Source organism: Anopheles merus, unplaced genomic scaffold (assembly GCF_017562075.2).
Source record: "Anopheles merus strain MAF unplaced genomic scaffold, AmerM5.1 LNR4000126, whole genome shotgun sequence".
Taxonomy (NCBI): Eukaryota; Metazoa; Arthropoda; class Insecta; order Diptera; family Culicidae; genus Anopheles; species Anopheles merus.
The window spans coordinates 8171-19687 of NW_024427706.1; the positions used below are offsets into that span (position 1 = coordinate 8171).

The 11517-nt window shown below is 38.1% G+C and overlaps 1 pseudogene; it reads right to left on the reverse strand.

The window, feature by feature from the left end:
- Window positions 1-9017: 9017 nt before the first annotated feature.
- Window positions 9018-9073, reverse strand: LOC121601616 (annotated as a pseudogene).
- Between the last annotated feature and the right edge of the window lie 2444 nt (window positions 9074-11517).

The window sequence follows — 11517 nt, forward strand, 5'->3', positions numbered from 1 at the left end:
ACAACGTGATTGAATGGTTAATTCCTATTATAAGTGCGAAGATATGTCACTTTACCCCTCATCATTGGGTCATAATCATGATGGAAAAGTTAATGTTCTGATGCATTTTTGCTCAAAATTGAGTAAAGTTTTGAATTTAAGTTCATGAACAAAACAATTAATGCGGTTAAGTTTAACAACATATCGAACAGAAACAAACTATACGATCACTTCAAAACAGCTACCGCTACAGCAGATCACTTCAAACAGCTAGTTACGATGTAATTTTATGAATAACTAGCTGGCCAAGACTTAGCTATCCCCAAAAATCTAAAATATTCTATCTTTGCTTTTTCACTTGGAATAATTGTATCCTCACATTATCCGATTTTCATGTGTAAACAGCCCGGCACCTTACACCAAATGTACAAATGCTGTATACAACAACAACAACAACAATAACAATCCTGCTCTTAGTATAGAAGATAGAAAATTACAATTAAAATAAGTTTAGTGTAACATTTGAACATGTTATAAATGTAAATTGAAAATGATTCAGCAGATTTATAGGTTGCTGGCAAGTGCTGCAGAAGTTGAAGTAATGTTACTGACAGCAGCAATATTGCTCGGTCCCGTGTGAAAGTGATCACAAACGCGGTCCTTGGACTTTGGGAAATCACTGAGCATTTGGAAGGTTGGGCTGAATTTGGTCTACCACGTTCCTACGCACCTACGCAACCATCTACAAATGTGTCAATAGCTTCCAGGTGCTAAGCGCGAGCATTTATTGTAATGCGTCTCAAACAACTACACACAAGCACATGATCCGACGAATGAATGGAAAGTGTTACATGTGTAATGAAATTGCTTTCCTAAGTCGGTATTGTTGTATCGAATAAGCTAATAGAAATGTCACACGTGACTAGCATCCAACAACCGTTTCCCTCCTCGCGCTAGCTTTTTGAGTTTCATTTAGATTAGTATCCATCGGGTAGAGGTGAGAGCTGAGCTGTTGGCAGGGAACACATACAACCAGCTCGTCGGAGTATCAAGAATATGGTACAGTTGATACACGGAACTGCTTAGGGTTGTCGAGAAATATTAAGGGTGAAGCAATGTTTACCCATTCCGCATCGATAAGAGCACTTAAAGCTTATTCTCCTTGTTGTGGTGGTCCAACCCATATTTGGTAAAGCTATTGAAACTGCACAGTTCTATGCGGGTGTTTTGTATTGTATATTCGTTGTTTCCTCATGAAAAAGCAGACAGACTAATAGCTGTGTATGTGTTTGTCTCATTTCAGAAAAGGAAAATGTCAATAAGGTATACATATCTTAACTTGCTGACTAGTAAAAAGACTGCGTGGCACTTAAGTCGGCTGCGTAGATCGTTACGTTACTTGATTTCAAATTTGATGATGCTACCCCTTGACAGATTATCTGTAGTCGGAAATTACTTGGGGTTTTCACAACTTTATAACAACAATTAAAAGGACAAAATACTAAATTGTTATCAAGCTAAGAATCTAAATTTTAGTAATTGATTTAGGAAGTAGAAATAAAAAAAAAACAAGTAAAGTACAAACCATACAAAAAAGTAAGTAAAGTAAAGTCTACGCGTAGGTTGGAATGCTTTCGTTTTCTTTTAGTAAATCAGGCAAACACAACCATCCACTTGCCTTTAGGCCAAATATTCGCCACATCAGCATTCTTACCACAGTATTTGCTCAGAGCTTGTGCGTTGTCTCAGGGGAAACCCCTATCTACTTATCTGTACATCGCTTCTTTGATACATAATTGATATTATCACAATTTAATTCCAAATACTCCGAAATGTCGTGCGGGAGAAGAGTGTTGAATTATATTAGAATGCGTGACAAGGAATGTATCGATGCTTATTGTCCAAGCTGAACGGTTCAATTTATGCATGTGTGTCTACGTATGCTTCAGGTTCTTTTGGGTCGACCGAAAACTCGTGAAAACTCGTACTCGTGAAAACAAAGAATAAAGTTCGCAGAGAATTTTTTCCCCCATTCCAGTATGCTTAAACAGCTTATATTCATATTAACATGACATTTAGGGTACTGGTGAGATGTTCTATAATAGGAGAGCAAGCTCTTTGAATAGGATTACTAGAAATAAGCGTTGCGTGGTTAAAACATAACAATAGCCCACGAGAAAACTTTTTTTTATTGCTATCACCTTAATCATAATAAAAATTATGGTTTGGCTTATTTAGATTTTTGATTGTTCATGTTTACTGACATTGTGACAAAACTATAAATATAAAACTTTGTCAAGGGGGTTATGGTCACAGTTGCAACTTTATTTTTCAGTCTGAATTTTTAAATATCAATCACGATTTAGCACGTTGTGCTGACTAAACAAGTCCAATGTTCCATCGTTCATTGACTAACACATATAAAAACATTAACGAGGACAAATATCACACCTGAGAAGAATGTACGAAATCACAAAGGTTATATGATCGAGTGAGTCATTCTTGTGTAGCAAACGTGTACTTCAAGAATATTTTGTACAGTGATCACTTCATGGTATCTAAACAAACCTACTAAAGATACATTGAACAGCATCTGTCGGGATATTAGCAAAATCAAACATGTTTAAATCGTTAAATCTGAAGACATGAACCATAAAAATATATACATGAACAAGCAAAAACAATAAACGTACCAGCATCCGTCGTGGTGTATGCTTGCGAAATTCGTTAAGGTGAATTGCTAACCCATAGGGAACGATAAATTTTATAGTTACAATGTGTTTCACAGACACAAGATCCTACATACCTATACCATGCCTCTGCCAGAATATGGGATGAATCTTCTCGCTAATGTTCAATCGGGCCAAATGTTTTGACAGAAAAATGATAAGTGAGAAAATCTTGGGGATTATTTTGCGCTGTAAATACGCTTGAATTATTTCACAAGTATCGTTTTCGATATTCCGATACTTTACGCTAGCACAAAGGTTACCGGTATCTGAAAATACCGGTTGCTTGTTATGAGGCAAATTTATGTTAATGTCTCAATAAAGTATCCCAGGTGTCTGCAGAAAAGGTGCAAAAAATAATATAAAAACTTTGCGTATCTTATTCAAAACAATAGTTGAAACTGGAACCAACAAAACTTGTCTAATTTGACGTAACGACGTACGTGGTCATGATGACCTTTACAGCATTCCTTGATTGTTTGTACAAGGCATACAAATTGATGGTCATTTTTACTGAAGGACGGTACGGATAAAGCGAAAAGAATAAACTTTTGGGCAAACTCAACTAATTTTGTTGTGAAAAGACATATGTGTTATTTATTTATTTATTTATTTCAATCAAAGTTATCAGGCAGTATGCCTAAATAACTTAATGCTTACAGAGTACAAGTTTAAAGTATGGCCCTTGAACTAACTTGAATATGCTGACGCAGCTGACTGACGGATTGATTGAAATCTGCTGATAACCCTAACTTATTATACACATCAATCATTTTGAGCAGTGGATCATTGGCACCAAAACCAGTCGATCTAAAAGGGCTTCTTAGTAGCTCTCTACTTCTAAGACCTCTAGAGGGAGTAGAAAAGCAAACAAAATTTAAAATGTCAGATGCATCAAAATCTCCAATTAATAATTTATGCATAAAAGTTATCTGAGCCGTAGTTCTCCTATGCTGTAAAGTCTCTAAGCCAAATAGTAAACATCGAATATTATACGAAGGACGTGGAATTTGGTTTGACCAGGGAAGACGGTGAAATATAACACGTGTGATTTTTTTCTGATTTTTTTTTCAATTTTATCTATGTATGTGATTTGATGGGGACACCAAACTACACTGGCAAATTCCAGGATGGGACGGACTAAAGAACAGTATAATGTTTTTAAACTGAAAGGATCTTTAAAGTCGGCCGGGACACGTAAGACAAATCCTAACAGTTTAAGAGCTTTAGTGACGATAGTTTGATAATGGCTGGATAAACTAAGCTTACTGTCTAAAATAACTCCTAAGTCCCGAACCTGAGAAAAACGTGGAACGCTGTCTTCATTGATTTTGTAGTTATAAATAATAGGATTTTTTTTCTTTGAGAATGTTATACAACTACATTTGCTAACATTAAGTAACATTTCATTATTAAAACACCATGCAGAAAAATAGTTTAACGAGTCTTGTAACATTTCACAGTCGTCAGAATATTTAACAGGCAGGAACATTTTTAGATCGTCAGCATATAATAACAATTATGTATGTATATAATTACAATTAATTATGTTATGTATGGTGTATGGTTCATTCTTGTCCAAAATCTGGTCAAAAGTTCTTACTCTTTTATATTTTAATTATTTCATAGGATTTTGATTATATTCAGCAACTTTAACACTTTGACTACACGGCCTGTTGTCACAGTTATTCGGGTGGGCACGTACAAGATCGCAATGAGAGCGACAATTTCTCATGCGACAGTTATCACTCTTTTGTTTCATTGCGATAAACGGTGTAACGCATGTCGTTCTCGTTCTTTGTTTCCTCTCTCATTCGTTCTGAAGAGAATCTCTGAGCGTCAGATACAAAACTGAGCCAAACCGTTGTACGTTTTCATTTCACTCGGCGCTTGAAGTGTTAAAACAGTTTATGGAGGCGCCCCGTGGAGGCGCATGGTATATTTCATATATCAATTAGTATCAAAGCTTCTAGGTCTATAAAAGTGAAAAAAAATACTATCTTGAATGTGTCTCTATAATTTCAGTTACATATATTGTATTTCACATATTGTAGTATTATATATCTCAGTCAGTCCTTACTACAGGGTCCAAACGAGGCTTGAACCGATTACAGGAATGTTGTTAGGTCGTGTGGGTTGACGACTGTACTACGCCCTTTCGTTGTTCATGTGCATCAATTATTTGATCACAAACTTCACATGCACTGAATGCGATAGTAAAACACAAAAATTAAACAAGGAAATCATACTTTCTAGCGAAGAAATATGATTTTGATGTATGTTTTTATTACAATAAATCGTTATCCATTACATTACATGAATATAGCGTAGAATTTATAATTTCAATTCATTACAAATTTCATTCAAAATTTTGTGGCATTTTGCATTAGTTTTCTGCGAAGAACACAGTACAAAATAAGAGAGCGATGAGAGCGTTCCATTGGCTTACGATCGTTAAGTGATCCATTGGCTTACGATTCGCTTACGATCGAAAAAAAGACATCCCCAACGGCGAAACAGCTAGCTTATCAAAAATAGGGCCAATTAGGGCTAAGTTCGGCAGCGGTCGCGAAACAGGGTTAAGTGTGATAAAAATAACCAGCTGATCGAGAATAGGCGCCATCAAGAAAGTGAGAAGTAAAAGTCAAGCGATAGAAGACAGACTGATTTTTAAACTGTGTCGCAAAATAAAGTCCAAATAACCCAGTTCTACAAAAGTCTCACACCTACTCAACAAATTGTTATCAGTCGTAACAACATATATGAAGGGTATTTAGCGAACATGAACATAAACATCACATCTGCAGCAACGTGACAGGTCTACATATGTAAAGAGCCACAAACATCATGCTATCCCCTATTGCTCAACGAAATGATTGTGTGATTATTGTGTTTGACCTAATCCTGACATTGTGCGGGATTATAGGCAATAAGCAACGTACAAATCTCGAATCAAGTCGTTTTAGTCAAAGAATAATATAGTTTAGGTTGTATATGCTTGTTTACGCTAGCGAAACAAACTCGCTCAACTAAAGTGCTTGCCATCATTTGTCCGACCCTTACTGTATGCCTGACGCAAATTAGTTAAACCTTGAGCGGTATGTATGCTGTGCGTACGCTGTAACCGAAGTGCATTCGAGCAAGAGTAATCAAATAGAGCAAATGGGTGTTTCTTGCACTATCGATGAGGTGCCAATGTGACGTGCTTCGAGCTGCAATAACCTGTACAACTGGCTGCATACTGGCCATCGTATTTTAAGCATGTGTGTCCATCAGTGCATTGCACGTAATATATTAATTCGTGCGTAAGCGATTTTGGAGGCATGCAATCTTCCAATTTTCTCTTTAGGTCGATGTAAATCCTGAGTTAAAGTGACCGTACATTTTTTTCACTTTATTCAAATTAATGGCTGATATTATTGAATCCGTTCGTAGCGGCGGCGTACGTCCCGACACTTATTTTCCTAACGTACTAGATGGTTGCTACAGTTATTCACCGCGGCGTTGTAGGAGCGGGTTCAAGAAATGTGTTGCCATCCCTAGAATTTCATGTGAGGCGCTCACGTACGTTCCCGCTACGAACGGATTCAATAATACCAGCCAATACGAATCTTATCTATATTTTGGGTTTTTTTACACCAAAACAAAGCAAATTCGATATCTTAACTATTGGGACTGTATGACATTTTAAAATATTGATTTAAATGCATTTCCTCGTCTGCTGACCATTATTATTCACACTGAGTTGAGTGCGTATTTTTGTGACGAGCGAAAAGCATTTCAATTTATTGAAGCAGTTCAAGTTTACCATACGAATAATCATTTTTTTTTTACTAGTTATCTGTGTATGTATATTAATTTACGTTCGTGAAATGAAGTAAGAGGAACAGCAGTTAGTGTTACTTTTTCCTTATATTTTAACTAAGATTCCTGACATGGAGCTTTTTCCAGGTGCAGTCCTGCATAGGAGTGAAAGGCCCGTTCGAGATTTGTCAACAAAATCGAAATGCAATCCAGCATCGGTGAAAGGAAACCATTAGCACTACAGAATCGATGAACTTGTCAACGTACTTCCAAACAGTACTATACTCGCTGAAAGAGCCTATTCAATAACTAAACAAAACTACAACTTGCTGAACATGTCTATATAATCCTCGAACACCCTGTAAAAAATAAAATATCCTCCGAAAGATTTCGCGCACACTAGCCAGAAACTTTTCATAGTACGGAGCATCAGATGAAGGACAGTGAATTTCAATGAATACAAAATATCAAGTCACTTATCCATCAGGTTCAACCTAAACGCGGTGTATAACAGCATTTTATGTCATAGAAATTAGCCATTTAGAAGGGTATAGGTCGAAAGCAAAAACTTGTGCAGGGATGTGAAGTTACAGATTTTGTTTTTCTTTATTTTTATAGAGCCTCTTTCAATCGGTAGATTAATGACAGATGTTTTGACAAATCAAATTCTTTGCTATTTGGCAAATGGTAGCATGAGATACGACACTCATGGCTAGTGATGGGTTTAGTAGCACTTTTCACTGTGTGGAGCTGTGGTACCACGCACAGTCTACTGTCTACTAGTCTAGTCTAGTCTACTCATTGTGTGATCGCACAGTAGCTGTGTTCCCGCACAGTTTTTGTGCGCGCACACAGCTTCTGTGCGACCGCACAGTAACACCGCGCTTTCGCATCAATCGAACCAGACATCATACGGACCTCACACGAGGCGTTAAGTTTGGCGTAAACTGGATTTACCTTGAACCGATCAAATTCCAAACAAATGTGTTGTATTGTTCGATTAGTGTCAGAGCGCAGTGCAATTGTGCGCACACAATAACTGTGTGAAGCACAATAGCTGTGCAGACCAAACAAAGTGTGTGGAGCACAAAAAGAGCGCCAAGCACAGTAACTGTGCGGGGCACAAAACTACTAACGGCTACTAAACTTTCATTTGGGTACGTGTACATCAACTAAAATAGGTTTACCCAGGGATAATGAATAGGTGCTATTTTCAAAGGGTGCATGAATCCTGTGTGCGAGAACTCTTCTTCAATGTCTTATGAAACATGTTATTTCTATTCATCCGACAAAACTGTTCCTTTGAAGAAGATACACAGTTTATTGAAGTGGCTAAATTGAATCATGGTTTCCTTCGTCACCTCACCACCCTCACTCAGAGAGGCCCTGACGAACGATATTGGAATTACTATCTGTCATCATTGAATTTGAATGTCTCCTGGGGCAGTGGAAAATCCAAATGTTAGATATACTGGCCAATTCCTTCCTTGTACGAACGTCGCATCAAAACTTTCTGTGATGTATCGCATGTGAAAACAAATTTTGCCTTACCTCCCACACCCAGCGGTACAATGCAGCAAATCTAATCAATTTTTCAAATTTATCCTAACTTAATCAACTAAACTACCTTACGATCAGCTTCACCTATACCTACTTTCCTACCTCAAACTAGTGTTGTGTGTGTGTGTGTGTGTGTGTGTGTGTGTGTGTGTGTGTGTGTGTGTGTGTGTGTGTGTGTGTGTGTGTGTGTGTGTGTGTGTGTGTGTGTGTGTGTGTGTGTGTGAAAGAATGAATAAAACCATATTATCGACCTGAAGCAAAACTTCAGAAAGGATTCCTTGAAAATCACAACAGTTATATATGCATTCTTTATGCTGCAACAATTTTAATGTTACTCTTCAAGGTGCCTGCGTAAATGTAAACCACAGCATACTGTGATCAAGTTTAAGAGCCAAAGCGGGTATTATTTTGATCATTTTGTTTTGTACTAGTTAAAATGGCACGGTTACAGGGCTACGCAACGTTTATTGGGGGTATATAATAATTGCACTTCATTCAACCTTTTTGTTTTTTGATTCTTTGTAAAATATTTGTTTTGTATGCTTATAGTATTTTCAACATACATTGCAGTATATACAATTATGATTTCTTAATTTTCTATTATTTAAAGTTTTATTATTTCAATTGTGGATGGTGTACCTCTTGGAATAAATAATTTATCCATCGTCGATGAGGAGCAACAATTCTGCAAACTCTTTCCGCCGTTCAGCATCTTGAACAGTCTGGACTGTCTGCACACGCATTTTTTCCTCTGTCGGATGCACTGCTGCAGAACCTAGACGTTGGTATCTGTCGGAAGTCGCCACATAGTAGCACCACCTTATTTATCACCGAACGTTTGGCGATTTCCCGTAAGAGCTGCAAGGCGTGATCGAGGGCGCGAGCTTTAAGAGCATGGATGTCTCGTTCCATACGATTCGTGGTGGTGCCCACTGATCTCAGGGTATGTGTTCCATCCTTGTCAAGGGGGAGTGATAACCTGCTCTACTTTCAAATGACACAACCAAACAATCAGTGAAGCATGTGGCATAAATTCAGCTGTGCTGACTATACACGGATTTTACAGGAACTGTTAGCGTCCAGGCTGAGCGATAGTTTGAATTTAGAGTGTAGCGTACGTCCTCGGTCAGCAGCAGAGCAGTAATTCTACTCGAAGCCCCTGCGATTGCAATTTTTGATTGCCGTCGCGTGTACGCAAGAATAGCTTTGAGCAGAAACGGCTTCTCGGTGCCACCAGATTCATCAGGGATAGATTGTTCTGTCAAAGCGTAGCTATCCATTGCTGCAGTAACTACATCGTACACCGTTCGTTGTTCATTCGGTTCACGTTTGCTAATATTTTGTTCATCACATCGATAGCATAAGAGTGCTCCCAGTGACAGTGGCGGATTTAGGGTATCGGGGGCCCTAAGCGGTAAAAGAAGTTGAGGCCCCCTGTTGGTGTAGAGCGAGGGGGAGGGGGGGGGGTATTACACTTGGCTTTGTTTACACTTGGCTTTGCTGCCGGGGGGGGGGGGGGGGGGGTGGTTGATCCCTTGACTACTCGGATAGGTTATTAATTTATTTATTAATTAATGATTTAATTTATTAATTAATTATTATTAATTATTTAACACCTAAACCCTAACTTATTCCCCTAACATCTGCCTTAATCTGGTGTCGCCAAAATTGTAAATTAGTAAAATATTCTCTTTAAATGTGTTGGACTTTGAATTAAATCAAAGTGATAGGACCGTGTATTGAATTGCCTTGACATAGCTAGTAACGGCTCATTGTATCCATATAAGGTATGTCTGCTCTCACCAACAACCAAGTTATGAGAGCGAAGAGGTCTCGATGACACGTAGATGTTGCTATTCTCGAATAAACAAGGTCTAATTCGTTTTAGACGAATATTTTAGCAACAAATACACACTGTTTTACCTTAAAACGGTATTTGAGCGTCTATAGGCCAAGCAGAAAGCAACGCGAGCGATAATTTGGTATGGTTCTAAGTCCTCCGAATTGGTCGCCTTTTAAGGCAAGTCTTGTAAACTTCCGTTTTATTGCCTCTATTGTGTTAATCATCGTAGTGCAATTCGGAAACCAAAGAATTGAGCAATACTCCACGCACGAGCACATAAGACCAGTAAACAACGACTTAAGACATAAGACATCATTACATTCACGGAATTGTCGAAAGATTAAACCTAGCATCTTGTATGCCTTGTTAACAGTGTTGTCAACGTGTAAATGGAAATTTAAACTAGAGTACGGTGTAACCTAGTAAATATAGTGAATATATTTCATCAGTGGATAAGGCAGATTTTAGCAGGTCTGGTTAACAGCGGCTCGCAAACTCGGATACTCTGAAACATCTTCTGCGTCTTCTGCGGCGCACATAGGTACTGATCAATGGGTCGCAGCGCTTTAAGGAGCTTGACAGCTCGCACCAGCCGTTTCTACTCGGAGACTTCAAAGAAGTATTGGTCCTGATTTTGCCCGTGAAAGTCTTCACAAACGTGGTTCACGTTTGCGTCCTACAATAAGAGAGGATTCTGGGACATTTTCTCCGACAATATAAGGGCAAACAGGTGACGCAGATAATTGAGCATTTTAAATGAGACTGCTTCCTTTAGGCTCTTAGATATTTTGGTGTCGTCCTGCAGCAAACCGAACATCAACAGTACACCATGCAGCCAATAACGATATTAGTCTGGCGGTGGTGCCCGATCCACTGGTTTCTCGTACCAACATACCAGGGAAGCTAACGCTATTAATTTTAAACTTACCAGGTTTGAGGTAAACATGGTTGTCGTTTTGCATCCGACGCCTACATCGATGAATCGCTATGTCTGTGCAAAGTGTGCAAGAAAACCAACATAGTACAAAAATCATCCAAGCTCCATCCGCATCTAACATCAACTCACTAACCAACATCGTCTTACTTCGTCCGCTTCGACTTTCCATTCTTATATTCAAATCCCAATGAACAATCTTCACAATATTGTGTCAATCAACATATTTCTCCTTCTATTTGGCGTGAATATGCCTATATGACTATAAATGTGTAAATGCCAGCCTATACAGGCTTTCCTTGCTAAGATCTCATTAAGTCATTAAACACTAGTTCACCATTTATATGTTCTTTATTTATATGTTCAGTTTAATAATCACTACTTTCTTTCATACATTTGTTGACGATTCTCGTTTGACCAAAACATCGTTGTCGTTTTTCGTTCAATTAATCGCTATGTCATAGCTGAGAGTGCAAATATATATGCAGGACCAAAGATACAAAGTTATTCAAGTAATTCGCATCTCAGAACAATTCACTGATCAATATCCTCTGACTAAACAGTAAAAAGTAACGCACTCTAATAAGACGATTGAAAATGATAACCTTTTTGTAAAATTTTTGGAAAACTAATTGAAAAACACCCGCTAGAATGAAACGAGCGTGCAT